Source organism: Paramormyrops kingsleyae, chromosome 1, assembly GCF_048594095.1.
Source record: "Paramormyrops kingsleyae isolate MSU_618 chromosome 1, PKINGS_0.4, whole genome shotgun sequence".
NCBI lineage: Eukaryota > Metazoa > Chordata > Actinopteri > Osteoglossiformes > Mormyridae > Paramormyrops > Paramormyrops kingsleyae.
In genome coordinates, this window is record NC_132797.1 from 62620667 (window position 1) to 62641817 (window position 21151).

The 21151-nt window shown below is 45.4% G+C and overlaps 1 long non-coding RNA gene across 1 annotated transcript in view; it reads right to left on the bottom strand.

Annotated features, from left to right (window-relative positions):
* Positions 1-3774: 3774 nt before the first annotated feature.
* Positions 3775-21151, bottom strand: part of LOC140593313 (uncharacterized) — a 40832-nt gene continuing 23455 nt past the window's right edge. The window contains exon 3 of the long non-coding RNA XR_011993589.1: positions 3775-4310. This is a non-coding gene — a long non-coding RNA (uncharacterized lncRNA). The remainder of the gene's footprint in view (positions 4311-21151) is intronic.

Consider the following 21151-nt stretch of genomic DNA (forward strand, 5'->3'; position numbering starts at 1 on the left):
TGACATCCTGTCATGCAACACAAGTGCTGGATACTCAAAGAAACCTTAATCTTGTCTTAAATGGCAGGCAAAGGCACAGTAAGAACTAGATGAGTTGTTAATGGAAAATAAAAAAATCTATGAAGGTGCCCAGAAAATCTTCACAGAATTGCAGGAAAATGCAGTCTGGTGCATTCTGGGAAAAAGGTAGGTAGGATCTATTCATTCTACAATAGTATTTATCCATTGCAGGGTCACAGTGAGCCTGCTGACGCACACATGAGTGCACACACATAGGCACATACATATAGATGCATGCACGGATTCACCCAAACACACCACATGCATGAGCAAGCATGCATACTCAAACATACGTACTGACACACGTGCACATATGTAAAAACATGTAAAAAAAAAACATGTTAAAAAATGTAAATGTGCACAAAAGTGCATACACATGGGCAGGTGTCCATTCACACATGTGCACATACACATGTACACATATGCACGCATGCATGCACACACATAGGCACACAAGCACATGCAAACACATACTTGAGAGACATCACATAAAAGTATAAAAGGAACCTTAAGTTACCATACTTATTCTGAAACATCACACACAAGAAAATAAAGTCAGAAGGACAGCAGCAGATCAGCATATGTGCTAATTGTGGGAGGGGTTTAGTATTCATTAGGAGTTCCATTCCCTCTGATAACAAATCCCACACAGCAGCCAATCCCAGTAGCCAAAGAGTGATGCTCCATTATGTCGAATTCAGGAAGCAATAAGAGTCTGCATGTGGATTTTTTGGGCTTTGATCTTGATTTGATTTGTTACAAGTTTTCTGCACAGTGAATTTGCTTATTGCTTGTCTTCCTTAGTCCTGGTTAATATAAGTCCAGCGGATTCACCCAAACAGTCATTTCAAACCTTCAGCATCCACATAAGTTACTTTACTGTTACCGCAGAAAAATGACCTGCTGCGTATTCAGGAGCCACAGAAATACACTGCTAAATCACATCCTGACCCACCGCAATGTGGTGTATACGGGAGTCACAGAAATGCACTGGCTGAGTCACATCCTGACCCGCCGCAAAGTGGTGCATGCAGGAGTGAATGAAATACACTGTTTGAGTAACAACATGGTCCATTACAAAGTGGCATATTCAGAACTCATAAAAATTTACTGGCAAGTCACATTATTATCCGGTGGAGTGGCATATGCAGGAGCCACAGAAATGCACTGGCCAAGTCACATCCTTGCCCACCGCAAAGTGATATATGTAGGAGTGATGTAGGAGTTACGTTCTTACCTGCTGCAAAGTGGCACGTGCAGGAATTACACAAATGTACTGAGCATTGGGGAAGATTGAGATCTCAACTGATTTAAGGGGGTCTGGGAATTGTATTGGCTGGTTTTGATTATTAGGGAGGTTACAACCCCCCTTATCCCCCCATAATTTACACCCATGACCTGACCCATCGCAAAGTGGCATATTCAGGAATCATGGAAATATACACATCCTGACCCGCCACAAAGTGACATGTGCAAAAATCATAGAAATGTAGGCATGTCGCGTCCTCATCATTATCAATGTAACTCTGCTATAAGATGCAGAACTCAGAAATACCTTGGTTTAAAAAATAACATATAACCTCAGATCTACAATTAGGTCACTAAGGGCGTTTTCACACCTATAGTTCAGTTTCTCTGTTTCAAATCAGGTGATGAGAATGTAAACTTGTAGCTTTTCCCCTTGGTTCAGTTTTCAGCTTTCGCATTGAAAACTGAAAATTCCAAGTGAAGCCACAATGCACTACTACAAACCATGTGAGAACGTTCATTCTGCTTATTAGTCTGTGGCAGGAGCAACCTTTTTATGAGTTGTTTTTAGGAGCTGAGATATGTAGTAATCTGTCCAAATTTCAAGAAGGCAACGTATTTTGCTGCTAGACCAAGGAAGACTTCGGTTCTTTTCTTCTTCTCTGCCTAGCTGCTGCTACTGGCTTGCATGCTCTGCCATGTCACACCTGGCTATGACAGCTATTTAACTCAAACTCCTGGAATACACCTGGAAGTTGAGTTGTATTGAGGCCGGATCACGTTCACAGCACAGACAAGCCTCTCCAGAGTGTGTTTGGGACTGGACCGAGACCACCTCCTCTCTACAGTCTAGGTATGGTTCTTCAGGTTTGCACCCAAGTGTGATTACTGTGTTCACACCTGCCCAAACAAATCGCACCAAGAGGGAAACAGAACCAGAGTCCATTTTAACCAGACTAAAAGGTGCTGGTGTGAAAACACCCTAAGACTCGCTGGGAGACACTGAGTAGATCATTGTTATTGGTCTTTACAGTGTTGCCAGAAGGGTGCATTTCTATGGAGGTCTCAAGTATCAGGACTCATTTCAGTGAAAGATTCATTTTATTTTTGCCTAAAAATATCCTCCTGGTTATGAACACACATTTAGCCTCCTGCAAAGATGGGGAAACCTGTAGGGCATAAGGCATCGTTTGCCGGTGCCCATTTTGCCTATTTAGGCTGGTACTTATTTATCAGTCATGAATCATCTGGAGACAGGCATGGTGGAGAAGTGTCTGAAGACAAACAAGCCAGGCCTTTTCTACTGGGGGGCCCAGAGCAGCTTTAAGTGGAGCGTGACTGAACACTCCAGGTGTGTGGCCTGCCCTCCAGCTGTCTCCATGGTAATGGTTGCTTACCAGGACTGGGCCATCTTTAGAGTTGATAAAAATATCTGCGAATGTGTCTGACACTTATATAGTGCTACTTCGGTAAACTAGGATTATGGCTAAGTTCTAGAGCAGGCCTTGAGCAAGTGCAGTGTTACATGCAAAGCTTATACTTATATATTTTTTTGCATTTTTACTTGCTTACCAGATGATTTTATTTAAAATTGCGTACATTTTGAGAAAGCAGGACCAACCAGTCCCTGAAGCAACTGGGGGTTAAGGGCCTTGCTCAAGGGACATGACATTGAAATCACTCTGTCAATTCTGGGATTTGAACTGGCAACCTTCTAATCACAGGCACAGAGTTCTAACCCGCAGAGTCACACAAATAGAGAACTTGAATCACATGTGACAATTAGCTAAATTATTGCCCTGGTTATTGTTTATATATATGTATTTATAGAAGTGCGGCGTACAATCAGGGCTATCTGTAACTTTAAATAAATTACTCTGCGTTGACTCATTTACTAGATAACTACAGGAACAGCAAATGCACTTACAGAACAATCAAAGAACTGCCTGCTCGTACGCAGATCAAGTGTAGTAAGAGGAGTGAAATGCATTGGAAGTAATTACTGTAATTATAGCCCCGTGCTGGAAACAGAACCATCAGGTAAACGGCAAGCTGAAGGGAGGAAAATCCAGCCGAGTATTCCAGGAACTAAACATTTATGAAGCAGCAGATATTATGTTCATACACACATTGGAAACACAGTATCAACAGTCTGACAGAGACTATAGCTTTGAAAATGACACAAGCAAACAGGGCAAGTTCACTGCATACTTTTCAAATAATCCAGAAAGATTATATAAAAATACTGTTGTGGCTCTTAGTCTTGGTTTTAGTGGGCTGCATGTTTATCTGGGCAATTAAGTGCTGAACTGTTTTAATTAATATGATAAATGAAGGGATTCTCCCATTTGCTCTCTGTAGAAGGGCTGCTGTTTGACCGACAGCTTTCGGAAAGTATAAATTAATGGCCACTAGATGGCAGCGATGAATTTATTAAAACGGACTGATATACTGACTAAAATGGACAAAAGTTTTGGGACATACCTCTTAATCATTGAACTCAGGTGTTTCAATCAGACCCATTGCCACAAGTGTACATAATAAAGTATCTAACCATGCAGTCAGGTTTCCAAACATTTGTGAAATAATGGGTCATTCTGAAGAGCTCATGGAATTCAACTATGGTACAGTCACAGGATGGCAGTTTGTGAAATTTCTCCCTGCTAGATATTCCACAGTCATCTGTAAGTGGCATAATTGCAAAAGCAGGAACAACAAAAACTCAGCTGCAAAGTGGCAGACCATGCAAAGTAACAGAGTGGGGACGCCGAGTGCTGAGGTGCATAGTGCGTAAAAGTCGCCAAAGCTCTGTTGACTGCAGGGTTTCAAACTTCCTCTGGCATTACCCCAGCACAAAAACTGTGTGTTGGGAACTTCAAGGAATGGGTTTCCATGGCCGAGCAGCTGCATGCAAGCCTCACATCACCAACCGCAATACCAAGCATCGGATGGATTGACGTAAAGCACACTGCCACTGGACTCTGGAGCAGTGGAAACTTGTTCTGTGGAGTGAAAGGAAATCTTAATACTTCAGCATACCAAGACATTTTGGACAATCATATGCTTTCAACTTCATAGGAAGGCCCTGTTCTGTTTTCCAGCATGACTCCAGAATTCTAGTGTGCCCCAGTGCACAAAGCAAGGCTGGGTGAGTCTGGCATTGAAGAAATTGACTGGCCTGCACAGAGCCCTGATCTCAACCCCATCGAGCACCTTTCGGATGAACTAGAATGGAAAATGTAAGCCAGGCCTTCACATCCATCATCAGTAGCCAACCTCAGAATTACTCTTCTGGATGAATGGGCAAAAATTCCCACAGACATGCTCCAAAATCTTGTGGAAAGCCTTCCCAGAAGAGTGGCAGCTGTTCCAGCTACCAACTCCATATCAATGCCAATGGATTTAGAATGGGATGTCATAAAAGGTGTAATGGCAAGGTGTCCTAATACTTTTGTCCATATAGTGTATATGCACACTGCTCATTTTCAAAACAAATCATTTAAGGCAGAATTGATCTCTTTGTTTAGGCACATTAATATAGTAAAAGGGCATCAGCTACAGCAATACGCCCTCTCCCACACACAAATGCGCAATTACATACTTGATAGATGAATTCACAAAACCATCACACTGTTCAACACGGCTGACAGCTGCTGGCAAAAAGAAACACAAATACACGTTTTAGACACAAAAGATTGAGTTTTGCGCAGAAGCCTGGAGAAGCACAGCTCAACCTGAATCAAAGCATGCACTTACGCATCCCAAAGATCCTTTCAGAGAGAATCTACCGAAAAACTCATGCAGCCTTGGGCTGGATCCCATGAGAATAAGAACACCCCCCCCCCCGCCCCCCATCCCACTGACACTTTAACAACTAAAAATAATCATACTCTGCAGAAGAAATATACATTTTGGTAAGGGAAAATAATGTCTTTTATGACTTAATTTGAGAAACCTATTGCTGTTGCTCAACCTGTTTGGAACATCCATCGCAATCATATCATTGCTGAGAGCATATCTTGCCTCTTCTGCAGCCAGTAACCGATTATCAGCAAGCGTGTGACAGACTGTCCACCAGGTGACCTCTATCTACCACCACAGTGAAGTGAAGCTTATGATGACACTGCCAGAGAGGGGAAACCAGACAGTATTAAAGCATTACTGCCAGAGTCATGAATGTTTAATAAATGCCAACTTTGTCTAAAAAGACATGCTCAGATGCTCTATTAAAAGACACCCAGCCACTTTCACGGTGCGCCCCAAAAGCCTTATGCAACGCATCACAGGCTCTGCTGCAAGCCACTATGGTGCTTACGAAAGAGCGGTCCGCCCCTCTCCTGCGTCAACTATTGGATGGGAAAAGCATCTAAGCCTCCCCCCTGTAGGTGGCGCTCCTGAGCCAGCAGCTGCCATGCGCGGTCAATACGATAAACAACATCCACCTGGTTATCTGACATTTAAAATGAGCAGCCGGGCTGCACACTCTGGCACCTCTTCCTCACGTTAGACGAGCATCAGGTAGTAACACTGCTGGCACAGATAAGGAGCCTGCCAGTGCAGATCCCCCGGGATATTAGAGACGGGAGCTCAGCCCAGGGGCCCAGACACACTTACCCTGGGAAGACAGGACTTTATCTTAAGGGCACCCTAAACGTAATGTTTACAGAATAAAATTCAGATGCACTGAAATAGCACAGGAAGGCAGCAGAACGCAGTAAACTGTCAGTACAGAGATTCAGCGGATACAGCTGTACTGTTCCACTGATTTTATTTTTCAGTTTGGAGCTTGTCTTATCACCGGCACGAAATAACCACAAACACCAACATCTGCCCTTAAAAACTTTGTTTCCTGAAGTGTCGGCCAATTCGCTTTATACCTGACGTGACATGACTGCTCTGTGCCTGATCTGAACCCAGACCTGCTTCAATGACTCTCCGAACCAGTGAATGAAGACTCTGGGAAACTCCCTCCAGCTTCATTCATATAAAGTGACCCTCCAGCACTCCTACAGATCCTTTGAATTTATCTCAAATTTAACACCTGCAGCAGTGTAGAGGTAACATTTGAACTGCAGTGAAGTGACCAGTGAACAGGAAATGAAGATCAGCATCCCCAGTTATCCCAGTAAAAAGGACCTGACCAATGCTGTTATATGAGCCCAGCTCAGGTTGTGGTCTACAGGGACCCAGGACGCCCCAGGATGTAGGGAGGGCATTTTTAATTAGCAACTAATTTATCTAACTCAGAAATGACATTGTCTAATAGGAGAGGCAGGTGAACATCAGCAACCCCTGCAGTGCCTGGGGGCCAGAACACTAACCCTGAGTTCCTCCAGAGCGCCTCCTGTGGTTCTGCACAAGCAATAACATTTACAAAATGTTAGGACACTGAATTTTCAGGTAATGCAAGTGAGGTTTCTGAGAGTAAACTACGCATAAGCATACCACGCATTAGCGTGACACATGTAGCAGTGGCGTGCTGGATGTAACTGAGCTTGCTGAGAGTAAACTACGCTTAAGCATGCAACGTGTTAGCGTGACACATGTAGTAGTGCTACACCTCCGCCGTTGATGTGATTTTGACCTGAAACATTAGCTCAGAAGCAGTGTAGTGCAAATGTGTAGATGACGAACGATAATGAGTATATTGCTTGTCAGTGAGACCGGCACGCTCTCGGCCCGCACCCACACTGTCAGAGGCCAGAGGCAGAGTCTGCTGGGGGCTGATGTGATCTAAGCTCAGGGCGTAATGAAGAACTCTTGATGTGCTTTTAGTCAGGCGTCAACCAGGTTACTCTTGTGAGCGCGACTGATTCACATGGACACCTTTGAAATACACCTGCTCCTGAAAAAAAATGGTTTGCCAGTGAAGAAAACAACATGGTTACAGTGTAAGCAGCAGAATCAAAGGGAAGGTTTCAAAAATCATGCTTCTTTGAAAGGCTTGGACATTAGCTTGCGAAGAACACAAATTATGATCACGAAGGGTGACCATGGCCATATGAGTGATAAACATATATACGCACACTGCAGACATCAGTAATAAGTGATACGCACATTGCAGATGTTACTAATAAGTCCGATATACTCACACTACAGACATCTCTAAGTGTATTACATGCACACTGCAAATGCCACTAATAAGTGTATTATATGCATACTAAGGGTGTCACTAATACACATTATTTACACACTACAGGCGTAACTAATAAGTATATTATACACACACTGCAAATGTCGCTAATAAGCATGTTATATGCACACTGCCGACCCAAAAACTAGGGATCCCATGAAGACAGAATGGACTATTCTACTATGAGGCATCACATTACCCAGCTTTCTTTTACCACTGGAGGCTACTGGCTGTTCACGGCCAAGCAAGCCGACACAAAGTAGCAACAAGAAGAAAATGGCACAAAGATCCAGGACTAACATTACATCTCCCTTGTGATGCTGTCTCATAGTGAACAGATGTGGAGAGAACACAATTAAATGAATATATGCAAAAATGCAAGACTAACTTTAGCTACAGAGAGAAACGGATAAACTTTTTACATTTGACAGATTGATCCTTCGGTGTGACATCCCCTCCCTCCCATCAGCAAATTTTCTTGCCCCCTCGCTGATCAGTAAGTCACCCCGCACTGTGATTAGAATATTATTGATGTTCCATTGTTTATAATTTCCTCTCGTTCCTCTTTCGGCTCCAAAAATATCTCCAATGGCCCACTTGGGGGGGGGGGGGGGGGGGCAACCCCTGTTAGCCTACAGTCCTGAGAGAAGTTAGTCCTCCCCTGACTCCAGAGGTCACTAATAATGCAGAGGTTACTAATAAGTGAATTATATTGTAACTGATACCACAGAAGTAATTTTGCAGAGCTGAATTAGGAGGCCTCTGGGTCACTAGAGGAACCAAATTAAGGTTAATAAGCATTCACTAGTAAGTGCATGATGCCCCTGTTTCCCAGAGTGCTAATAAATGTATTATACACAGACTGTAAGGTTCTCTGACTGCATTTATGATATTTTACTGCGTGACAGTGTACCACATCACTAAGTGCATCTAAAGTCATGTTGGGATCTCTGGACTTTCCCAGAGAGACATCGCCATTCTTCTGGAACTGAGGGGTACTGCACTCACTTAGCTGAGAGAGAGACAGGAACATCTTAGAGGCAAACTATGAGAGGGTCCTTGTTTCAGAGGCCCAAGACAATGAAACAAACCTCCACAATCAGCAGCAATGAAGCTGCCTTTGCTGAAAAACTGATAAAGACTCTTTTTTTCTCATATAATGTAAGTAGGCAGCACTTCAGATTAAAACAACCCCGTTTTCAAAACATCAGCAATTATATATTGCATGAACAAGAACGCAACGCTTAAATGAGTGGAGTTTCGGGGGCACACTTATCCATTCCTACAAACCCAAACAACCGCTGATTACCACGGCTTGTGAGATTTGGGAAGGGGTGAAGGGGGAGACCTAGATTCTGGAGGGAGGGTAAATAATTTAAACCAAAGCTAGACTCCCAAACCACCCAGATGAATGAACAGTACCACGGGAATGGGGGGAGGGGGGTGGGTTTAGATTCTGTGCTTCAGTCTGATGGATTTGGTTGATTTGACTCCCTTCCCCATCAAGCCACTCTTGACTCAAAGGGAGACATGAAGAAGCTAAACGCAGTTGTCCATGGGGGCCAGAGATGGACAGAGACACCCAAGAGAGGGCAGCACAGAAATAGAAACAGAAGAGCCTTCACAGTGGACACACAACAGTTAATTTGTTTACTTCACACACATGACATTAAACTGACTTTTTTTAAAGAACGTGTTCACTAAAACTCTTATTGACATGCTGGAGCTGTCCAAGTCACCAGTGATTAAGCATGGATTCTCCCTGATGTGCCGCTGAAGACACGCTGGGCCGGATTATCATGCAGCCAGGCACTGCACGGTCAGACCCAGCGGGAACCTGCCTAAACCATTGGGTAATTAACAGCTCGTGATACAGATACAACGCTGGTAAAAATGAAATCGAAACTGAGAAGAAAGAATTTTCTCCGCTGTCCCCAGAGACTGCATTAAGGACCAGCTCTAGGATGAAACAATACTGAGGGGATATAAATACCGTCTCTGCTAAAGAGCCATACACCCATGGGACAGGCGGCAGTTTAAGTGGGAGGTGAGCTTTCTCAGCACGTGCCGCATAAACAGGCAGAAAACAGAGGGTATATACTTCCTGCTCTGCCAATATTAAAGATGCGAAGCTTGTCTGAAACTCTAAGTGCCAAGAAAGCAGAATGTTTGAAGATTACGCCAGCTCAGTTACACACAGGCAGCTCAGTACCACGAACATCCATGACTTCTCACCATAATTACATACAAATATTTCCCCAAAATGAAGGCATTCTGCACTTGAAATAAAAGAGAGAGCATTCGTTTAGAATCATATATAACATATTTATATTTACTTAGAGCTTGACTGTAAAAAGTAAACATAAAAAATAAGGAGAAAACACAGCCAACTGCCTACAAATGGTCTTAAATACCCTGTGTTGGTTCCAAGCTCAATCTGCCCCTGTGCTGGATAGACATTCTCGGAGATTAGATACACGGATGGAATTCTTAAATACCAGGGCGGTGTTCAGACAAGAGCCTATTGTTTTGGAAAGCTGTACTGTTGTTCCTTGTTGAGTCTTCTGCCATGAAGTGACAGAACCAGCCTCTCGGACTGGATGCTCTGATTATCGCCATCTGTAAAGCTAATCGCTGGTAGCATCTGTTTGGACTCAATGAAAATATTTCCAGTAATATCTGATAATGTAAAGCAGTCTGGTTGTGTCATGCCTTCTGCCATGTGACCTGGGTTGGCAGAAACCACACAACCACATTTTTATTATTACTATTGTTATGTTGTCCAAATAGATGGAAAGGCAGAGTGGAATTGCTAGAGACAAATAGCAGGGAGGAGGGCCCTTTCAGAGGGGGGTGCCTTTCCTCCCACTCAGTTAGAGAGCATAAGAAGCCCCACTAACCAGTGCAGTCTCCTCTTAAAGCACACCACCAGCACCCATCCCCGTTTCCCAGGTTACAGCATCCTAGTAACCAGAACCACTGGGTCTAAAACACCCACTTAGTAGCCCAACAATTACAGAGGACAGTTCACATTTAGGACTGTGGCCCATTACTTTGGTAATGGCTGGGTTAAGGTGGCATGGAGTGCTACCTCTTGGTAACATTATTAGAAATCATGGTGTGGGGTTTCATTGTTATGCAGGTGATACACAGTTGTATATATCTGTTAACCATGATACATCACTTCTATCTCTGTTAGAAGACTGTCTATTAGATATCCGGTGCTGGATGGCAAAAAAATTCCTAATGTTAAACACAGAAAAAACAGAAGTACTGGTGATTGGTCCCAAGGCTGCAAGAAATACGTTGCACCACCTCAGCATTAGTGGCCTTCCTACACAACCTAACACGGTCGTTGGAAATCTTGGTGTTCTAGTTGATTCAGATCTATGTTTTGCCAGTTACCCAGTTAAGACTCGGATTGACTATAAAATACTGCTATTAAATTATAAAGCACTGAATGGCCTAGCACCAGAATACTTTAGTGATCTGCTGACCTCATACAAGCCTCCGCACTTGCTTTGTTCTCAAGGTGTGGGATATCTGTTAGTACCTAGGGTAGAAAGAGCTACGGCAGGCTGCAGAGCTTTCTCCTATAGAGCTCCTCAGCTGTGGAATGGTCTTCCACCGGATGTGCAGGTTTCAGTCTCACTCAATTCAAGTCTAGACTAAAAACACACCTGTTTAGTTTAGCTTATAGGGACACTAGTTCTAGCTCTAGCTAACTCCTCACTCCCAGTTAGACCTATAGTGTGAGGTGTAGAGCTGGGTGGGGATCGGTGCCATTGGCTTTGGATAAACTGAATTGACAGTGCTGTCACTCTAGCTTCACAATCGCTTGTGGGACTGGAGTGCTGACATTTCAGGGACTCCACATGCCTGCATTCCCACCTGCCTCTCCCTCCTACTTATGCTGCCATAGCCATATCTGCCGGAGCACTGCACTTCATATTGCACTCATCTAACTTTTAGCACTGCCTATAGTCTCCCCTGCTTTGACTAATTGCATATTTTATTTCCCCTACTCCTCCTGGGGGGTGCTGGCTGGAGACCTCAATCTATCAAGATGTCCAGCACACCCTGCAACATGTGACGTCACCACTACCAATGACGTCCATGCATCCAGCTTGCCGTTCTGCTTCTGTCATCTTCCATGTATGACCCGCTGCCTGCCTTCTGGTTGCCTGGAGATTGGAGGGAGTGTTGGCACCGGCTTGTCATCTCCCCCCTGCTCCCCGTTTGTGTCTCAAATTTTATTGTTTGGACAGTATGACTCAGCACTTAGCCATCTCTCCTATTTGACTCTCCCTGCTGCCCCCTGGAGGATGGGTTCACCCTTTGAGTCTGGTCCCTCCCAAGGTTTCTTCCTTCTAGGGAGTTTTTCCTTGCCACTGTCATCTATGGCTTACTCAATGGGGGCTTAGGTGGGGATGCTGTAAAGCAGTTTGAGACGATGTAATTTTGTGATAATGCGCTATACAAAAATAAATTTGTTTGTTGTTGTTGTTAGTTTGGTCTAAGGTGACCCAGATTGCTTTGATCATCCTAAGGAGTGTGGCGCTGTGTTGGTCAGTTTAAGGCGGCACACTGTTTCATTGGTCAGCTTAAGGTGGCACAGAGTTGCATTGGTCTGTTTAAGGTGGCTCGGAGTTTTGTTGGTCAGTTTAAGGCGGCGGGGAATTGCGTTGGTCAGTTTAAGGCAGCACAGAATTGCATTGGTCAATTTAAGGTGGCACAGAGTTGCGTTGGTCAGTTTAAGGCAGCATGTAGTTGTGTTGGTCAGTTTAAGGCAGTGTGGATTTAGGTAGGAAGTGGGGAATTTGGGGCAGGTTTAGGAAGCCATGGTGCACATCCGGCACATTCAACTGGAAAGGAAAGAAGCGTTTCCTGTGCAGACAGGAATTGAGACAGGCTTTGTGATATGAAAAAAACAGGTGAATTTAAACAAACACCCAGTCAGCCTGAAATGTTCCTGATGTCTCCTAGTCTCCATCCCCAGTGCTTGAGTACCCTGACATCCAAAAGGCCAAGGTCACACACCACACTGCACAGCCTCTGCTGAATCATAACCTTGCAGCCTGTCCTGCCCATTTATGTGAAGCATGCCTCATTTTCTTCAAAAATCCATCCTATCTGGTGATTCTGAGCATTTTTAACATCGGACATGTGTGTTCTTTGCTTTAGTAGAGGCTTAACAAACAGATTCGTGGTATGTGGTAATCACATTACCTGTCATTATTACGAGATGAAACAGACCTCAGACTCTGACATCTCTGGTATGTGTCTTTTTCTTTAATACACACTGTGCTTTTTATCATGTGATCATCATTGGAGGGTGCGAACCTTGGAGGGGTGGCTTTTCCAATCACATCCCATGATGATGAATCTCTGCTTGTGATTGGGTCATTGAGGACACAGAGGAGCCGGCTGGTGTAAGTACAGATCCTGTTGGGGGCCCTGGGTGCCACTAAGGATTCATTTATGAATTTAAATGAAAAATTTACAGACAAGAGTCAACATTGATTCATAAACCAGCAACAGTCCTTCTGCTTGTCTTCCACTCCTAATTCCCATGTCAAATCGTGGAACGTGCATCTTGCAGAGCTTCTGTGGGCAATAATCTGGGAACTGTTTCTCACAGATCCTGCAGAAAAAAACCCACTGTTCACAGATTCCGCTTCAATACCTCATATAAAACGTACCGCATGCTGAACATAGATGCCTCAAGGAAAGCAGGCAGTCTGTGACCCCAGTTGGTTTAAGGTGGCTCAGAGTTGCGTTGGTCAGTTTGAGGTGCCACAGAGTTTTGTTGGTCAGTTTAAGGTGGCACGGAGTTGCATTAGTCAGTTTAAGGCCGCATGGACCTGCATTGGTCAGTTTAAGGCAGCACAGAGTTGCGTTGGTAGGTTTAAGGCCATGTGGAGTTTCATTGGTCAGTTTAAGGCGGTGCAGAGTTGTATTGGTCAGTTTAAGGTGGCACAGAGTTGTGTTGTTCAGGTTAAAGTGGCATGGAGTTGTATTGGTCAGGTTAAGATGGAATAGAGTCGTGTTGGTCAGTTTAAGGTGGCGTGGAGTCGCGTTGGTCAGTATAAGGCACCACAGAATCATCACATGAGAGGTGGCTTTAACTCTTTTTACGAGCGCAGCCGCAGCAAAGCTGTGAACACTTAATGTGCCCTTACAGTAAACAGCCGACTGCGAGAGTCAGCCGACCTGTCCTCAATAAAATGGGTGCTAAGCTGCCTAAGGGAGCACTGGGTCCCAGGGTGGGAGACAATTCTCATAAAAATCAAAACCCTGCAGTGGGGGGGGGGGGGCTTTTGAGTAATAATTTTAGTTCGGAATCAGCTGCCAAAAGGCCAGGAAAGGCCCACCCCTGACAGTATCGCTCAGGCCCAGCTCTCTGAACTTGAAAACAAGGTGTGGTTTATATGCTTCACAGACGCTACAGCTGATCTACCAACCTTCATTCAGGGATTTTACAGTGGGGCCCAGGTGACCCAAACTGAAGAGCATAAATTCAGAATTTTATGCTAATTTCCCTCGAATTCATATAAGCTGGCATTACACACACGAGCCAGAGTGAAATAAACGTTACACATAAAAATGTAGTTACACGAAAATGACAGGCATATTCTGTTGTAAGATATTTAACATCTTCTGTTAAAAAGGAGTTTTAAAATTGCAGTTAAAAAAACAAAACTGCAAAACTTTAAAAGAAAAATAAGTCATGGCAAGATCCAATTGTACTAAAGCGGTCAGTCGCTGCTGTATAGGGCAGGTGTGCCACTTACTCTACATGCAGAGCCCTCCAATCTCAATGGCAAGGGGGGAGTCACAAAACTACAGGGCTCAGTGACAGGCCATCTGCCTCCATCCATTTGACCAGCCTTTCCTGGTGATCTGAGCCAATCCCTTGGTAAAGGTCCTCTCAGCGGGCCCTTGTGAAGAGAATTGAGTCCCAATTAAAAACTCGGCGGGACTCAAAACCCCACATATGGGCCATCAGAGAAGACAAAGCCTCACCGGGTCAATGTGTGGAGGCAGTCCAGGTGAATACCACCGATAAGCGGTAGATAGAGGTACTTTTATAAGCCGTCTGAAGAGGGCACTCTCTCAACTGGCTCTTTCACAGATCATTCAGGACTGATTGGAGGGGGTTACAGGAGACTGAAACAGAGTGACAGCATATCACTGTTTACTGGCTTTATTCCAGGTCCCAGAGAAGTGGTGGGGGGAGGGGGGGCAGGAACAGGCATACAGACACAGCTTCAATTGGCAGTGGGCTGAGAAGTAGGGAGTCAGCCTGTCGAATCGCACAGTGGCAGCATCCACTGGGGACTGGGCTGTTCCCAACGGAGTCATCAAGGGAGGGCAGGATCCGCTCCAGGGATGCTCTGCCTGTCAGGGGGGGTATCTGCATGTGTCAGGAGACGTGCACTTGCCTCCCTACACATGGCTGGGAAATGGGGAATTTGGGGTAGGTTTAGGAAGCCATGGTGCACATGTGGCAAACTCAGCTGGAAAGGAAACAAGCATTTCCCTTGAAGACGGGAAGTGGAACATGATTTGTGATACAAAAAAACTGTTGAAATTAAACTTTACTTTATCATCTGTCTATCTATCTATCTATCTATCTATCTATCTATCATCTATCTATCATCTATCTATCTATCTATCTATTAAATCATCTGTAAGAACAAAAAACAATGGTTTATGTTACTGTGTTACTTTTGGAAGAATAACAAACCGCACTATTCATTCATGTGCTGAAACGTACTGCTCTCATTCTGGTTTAACACAAGCCTGGTTCACTTGGCAGGCCCAAGGCAGGAGGCGCTGTTTCGCCAGCATAACAGACACCCAGTCAGAGCCAAAACACTCTTGACATCTCCTGGTCTCCGTCTCTGGTGCGCTTGAGTTCCTCATCGTGGTCACAGACCACGCTATAAAGCCTCTGCTGAATCATAACCTCACAGTCTGTCCTGCTCATTTATGTGAAGCATTTGTCATTTGCTCCGAAATCCCATCCTATCTGGGAATTCTGAGCATTTTTAACATCTCATATATGTGTCCTTTGCTTTAACAGAGGCTTAATGAGCAGGTTAGCGGTATGTGGTAATCACACTACCTGCCGTTATTACAAGACAAAACAGACCTCAGACCATCTCTGGTATGTGTCTTTTGCTTTAATACACACTGTGTGTGTTTTTATCATGTGATCATCATTGGAGGGTGTGAACCTTGGAGGGGTGGCTTTTCCAATCACATCCCATGATGATGAATCTCTGCTTGTGATTGGGTCATAGAGGACACAGAGGAGCCGGCAGGTGTAAGTACAGATTCTGTGTGGGGGCCCTGGGCACCACTAAGGTTTCAATTATGAATTCAAATGAAAAATTTACAGACAAGAACCAGTATTGATTCATAAACCAGCAACAGTCCTTCCACTTGTCCTCCACTCCTAATTCCCACGGCAAATAGCGGAACGTGCGGCTGTCAGAGCATCTGTGGGCGATAATCTGGGAACTGTTTGTCACAGATCCTGCTGGAAAAACCTACTGCTCACAGACTCCACTTCAGTACCTCATATAAAAGGTACTGCGTGCTGAACATAGATGCCAAAAGGAAAGTAGGCAGTCTGTGACCCCCATAACACACCAAAACGAGCATCGAGTTTGTGAGGGAGGGGGAGGTACCCTGGCTGAAAATGCACACAACCTTCACTGCACGACATAAGGCCATCAGATTCATAGTGGGTGGATGGACGACAGGTTGGGGGGGGGGGGGGGGGGGGGGGGTTCACCTGATGCTCAGTTTACAAATACACAAACCATGCATTTGTCTTTGGCTCCAAACAGTCACTACACTGGGGGTGGGGGGGGGGCTTGGGGCCCCAAGGTGACTTTTCAAGTGAGGCCCCAGAAACAACAAATTGGCCCCTGTTGGCTGGATAAGCCTTTCAAGATGGGGTAGAGTGAGATGTAAGGTCAACAACCCCAGAGAAGAGCTCAGGACTCATGAAGCACATTCCCAAGTATGTATGTTTTGCTTTAATACACACTGTGCTTTTTATCATGTGATCATCATTGGAGGGGGCGGAGGTTGGGGTGGTGGCTTTTCCATTCGCCTACAGAGCCAGAACTCCGCACCCGGGAAGATTTACATAGATAATTAAGAGCAGGAATCGCATGCTTAACAAGCAGGTGCGGGCCTTGGTATGTGGTAATCAGTGCAGGCCTGACAGAAGGTATCCCTCGCCTAGGCAACACAAAGAACTTAAACCCTGATCTGAAACATACAGTCTATTTATCCACATTCATTTTTTAAATGACACATTTCAGGCAGAAAACCAGGCATTCAAACTCATATTGAGTATTGAATTTCCGATTGGGGCCCTCGAATGACACATCGGCACATAGACTTCTGCAAAATTAAAGTGCGCCAGAGAGAGACAGGAAGGGAAAATGTCACATCTCAAGCGGGATGCATATCAAAGATTGAGGGCACATTCTCAGCAGCGCAGACGAATATAATCCACAGGGCTCGAAGCGCAAGGCCGCCACTCTCACTGTGAATAAAACATCACAATCTGTTTTCCAGGCCATGAAATGGAGTAGTAACACACTTCAGACACAACAATTCATCATCAGCTAGGCAATGAGGATACAGAAAGAGGTTTGCTCAGGCCTGAGGCGCATGACAAAAGGAGCCTAATGACTATCACCAAATAGAAGGTGAAATAATTAAAAACAATGCTCTAACTTAATGTAAACGAGGGTGTGCTGAGATTCAGGCAGCATGATTATTGGAGGCTGAGCAAATGAATCAACATGCGTTTAGCAAACACCTGGGTTAGTTTTCACCCCAATAAAGAAGCACTTGCCTGTGGGTGACAGTTCACCATGAATTCTGCAATGTGTCTGAGGATGCTGAATTATTACAATAGATATATTCTAAATAACTCACGGTACTTACTGTATTGTACATCTCATATTTATTCCAACATTCCTTGCACTGACTTGTATTTTTTATGTATTTATCAACCATACAATCATGCTGTATATATTAACTGAACTGTACATGATCATTGTCTTGTCTTAACTGTGTGTGTTTCTACTGTATTTATGGAGACAAATTCCCTGTGTGTGTGAACAGATTTGGACAATAAACTTCATTCTGCTATAGCTAATAACATTTGCTGCCATGAAATTAACTGCCCTCAGGGCAAATCAGCGCAGGCCCACTAGTCGAGGGACCAGACCTGTCGGAGGCGACGGGTGTTTAGTCACATCAGTGGACACTTTATCCCACCACCGTTTGTCAGACTTACAAGAGCCAAACACGAGTATATCATCCAGAGGGGTTTGTAATGTAATATTTATCGATTGAGAGTAAGCGGTGGCTTTAAAAGCTCTCCTGCATTATGCAGGAACTACATGACAATCACAGGGTGCTGACTGCACAGGACAGCCATTCCGCACCCAATGACAGCATTTAATCATCATCTGGGAAGCAGATAAAAATGCCATTTTGCTTTGATTTGCGGGCCGCAGCAACCAACTGGCTCACGGAGATGGGGGCTGAGGGGGACTTGTGTGAGACCAGGGCTCCTTTACCTCTACTCCAGCTTTGTACTCACAATCCCCGCTGGTCCAGAGGCGCCCTTCTCTTCACGAGTCTCCTCCCAGCTGCTCTCCTCTGACAGGAGGGTGAAGGATTCGTTAGAGCGGCTCATTAGACAGGAGGACACAGGATTCGGTCCACGGCAGCCCGATGGACACCCCCCCCCCCCCCACACACACACGCAACTTTGGAGAGAGCCTACAGAGTTATGCCAGAACTCCGCACCCGGGAAGATTTACACACACGATTAAGAGCAGGAGTCGCACACTTAACGAGCAGGTGCGGGCCTTGGTATGTGGTAATCAGGCTACCTGTGAAATGGAGCCCCCCTGATAATGGTGGGGGGGGGTGTACAAAGCATCTGCTCTCTGACACAAACCTCCCCCACAGCTGTCTTTTATTAAAACCAGATTTATCGCACCCCTGCATTCGCACTCATGTGTTTCGAGGCCTACTACCTTGGTGCTTTGTTTTTTTCTAGTCCCATTTCAACAAAGTCAGCACCCTGGGGAGGGTGAGGATGGTTTTACATACACCATCCATGTCAGTGTGCAAGGTCACACAGCGGGGGGGTGGGGGTAACTGCGGGAAAGATGGCTATTCAACACACAGCAACCACAACACGTTGTCAGAAAGGACGGGGCCCGCACTAAGGTCTCCCTCGAAGTGTACAAACCACCTCTGCAATTACCTCAGCCTTAAAAGCCAGCAGTAACCCAACCCTTACCGGCCATACCGTCATAGCTGCTCCCTAACCGTTAAAGGAAAGACTCACAGGGTAACTCAGACCTGTTTTTATGGCATGGCACCATAGCAGCAGTAACCAAAGTGCCACTCTCTGTGTGCCCATAAAGGGCTATGTAGACCCAGCCAGGCTCCGGCGCGCGGCGATTAGGACACGGCTCAAAGCCGAGGGGGACGCTGGGGCGATTCAGCTGCACGCTGCTCGACGGGATCCTTAATCGCTTTCCGGAAACTGCGCTGTCCTCTCAGTGACCTTGCTACACCAAGGCTGATGTTAGGAAGACAAAACAGCCTAATTAACCACCATAAACTGCCGATGATGGTGGGGGGGGATGCGCGAGGTAGAAACAGGACAGGCCATCAACATGGGAGTTCTCGAATGCTGAAGGAAGGGCAAGTAAACCACTACTGTACTGCTCAGGAACGGAGGAGCGGATTGGGAAACTGAGAAGGTGGAGGCCATAGAGAAAGTGCCACCCTATGGGTTTATGCTGGGAGAGAGATGGAGGAAGGGGTGGGGCTTGGAGCCCAGGGCTCAATTTTTCATACTTTATTTTATATATTTGTACATGTGAATTCTTTGGTGTACACATATGCCATATTGCTCTCCCATACACACTGAATGAGACTTGGGTCAGAGTTCAGGATGTATCTTTTTATATTAGCCCAGGAACAGTTTTTGGGGTTAAGGGCCTTGCTCAAGGGCACAGTAGTGATATGATTACTCTGCCGGCAAAGGAATTTGAACTGCCGACCTTCCAGACAGAGGTGCAGACTGTCAGAGCCACATGCAGGCCTGTCCTCAGGTCCCAAGGGGATCTCTGGGCTGGGGGACTGCATGTCTGTATTTACGTCTGAGGACATGACTGGCCAGGCGTGGGGAGCCAGCGGGTGCTGCTCTGCCGCGGAGCCGAAACTCCACCACGTTTTCATGACATACACTCTCAATGGGCCATTTGTCATGTTCCTCGTTAACTAAAGAATGAGTCTTACCGCAAGGATGAACAGAAACCACACCTATTCAGCATCATCTGTTAATGCTTTTAAGGTACTGCAAATTGTTTCACAACCTGTTTAGTTTTTCTTTATATCATTCTGACAGCTAGTGCATGTTATTAATTTTTCCATAGCAAACGTGAAACAACACTTAATATCGAGAAGTACTACTTTTTGGCCACCTGGTGGCGGTCATGCTATTCTGCAGCACACAGGTCCTACTGAAGCTCATTGTTGCCATGAGTTTTGCTGTGTGGTAGCTTGAGATTCACACCACCCCCCTCACGCAGTTCAGCTCCAGCAAAGTAAAAGGCTGACCTAGTATGACTCTGGAGGGTTTCTAAACTTCACTTGTGTCGTGTGGGACTCTGAAGCTCGCTAGCAGGGGGAAGATGAAGAATGAAGAGGAGGAAAAGGAAAGAAAGGAAAAAAATCACTTCTGCCTTGATGGGTTTTGTAGGGCAGCTACGGGGGGGGGGGGGGACTCCGCAGCCCATTCTGTAAGTACTGGAATTGAAGTGTAGCCACATGGCAAGGGGAGAAGAGGTGATTGATGACGGGGACCTGAAGGCATGTGAGTGTCTCTGTGGCCAGGCACCAAACACAGGATAAATAAATAAAGAAATAAAACAGTAAGAAGACAAAGCAAAGGATCAGCCAGAGGAGAAGAGCCTTGCCAGGATGTCGGACTAGAAAGATGCGGAGACAAACCCGACACAGAGAGGAAATCACTATAACCACGAAGAAGTGGTAAGCGGAGATGGTTGGTGATGCAGGATGGTGATGCAGGATGGTGATGCAGGATGGTGATGCAGGATGGCCCAAGACACTGTCCTGAGGGCAGGATCCGCCGCGAACACAGAGGCCCAGGAAGTATAAAAGGCACATGCCTTACTGTAAAGAGCCCAGTGAGAAGGCAGAAGGGCATCGGGGTTAGGGTCCTGATTAAACATATGAATGATGACTGAAGTAAGCATGCAGGACAGTCAGATATGTTAAAGACCCTTCAGATGGGCCTCAGAGGGGACAGCCGACCAGCTTTAGGACTATCACACCCACAAAACAGAAGCACATCAGCTCCTGAACATTTCCCACTCCATCCACCATGCGTGAGGGTTCTCCAGCAGGATAAGCCACTGATTAATGGACATCATCACAGATGCTAAAGACCACATCAGTCTGAGCCTCAACTCCAGGGGGCGCTGTCATGGGCAGCTGAATTACTGCAGTTAGTTGGGAGGGGCAGCAGAGAAAACACATAGATTCCTACACCCAACCCAATCTGACCACACACAGCACGTGCGAAACAAAACGTGCACGGAGTACCAAAGCTGGCTCTTAATC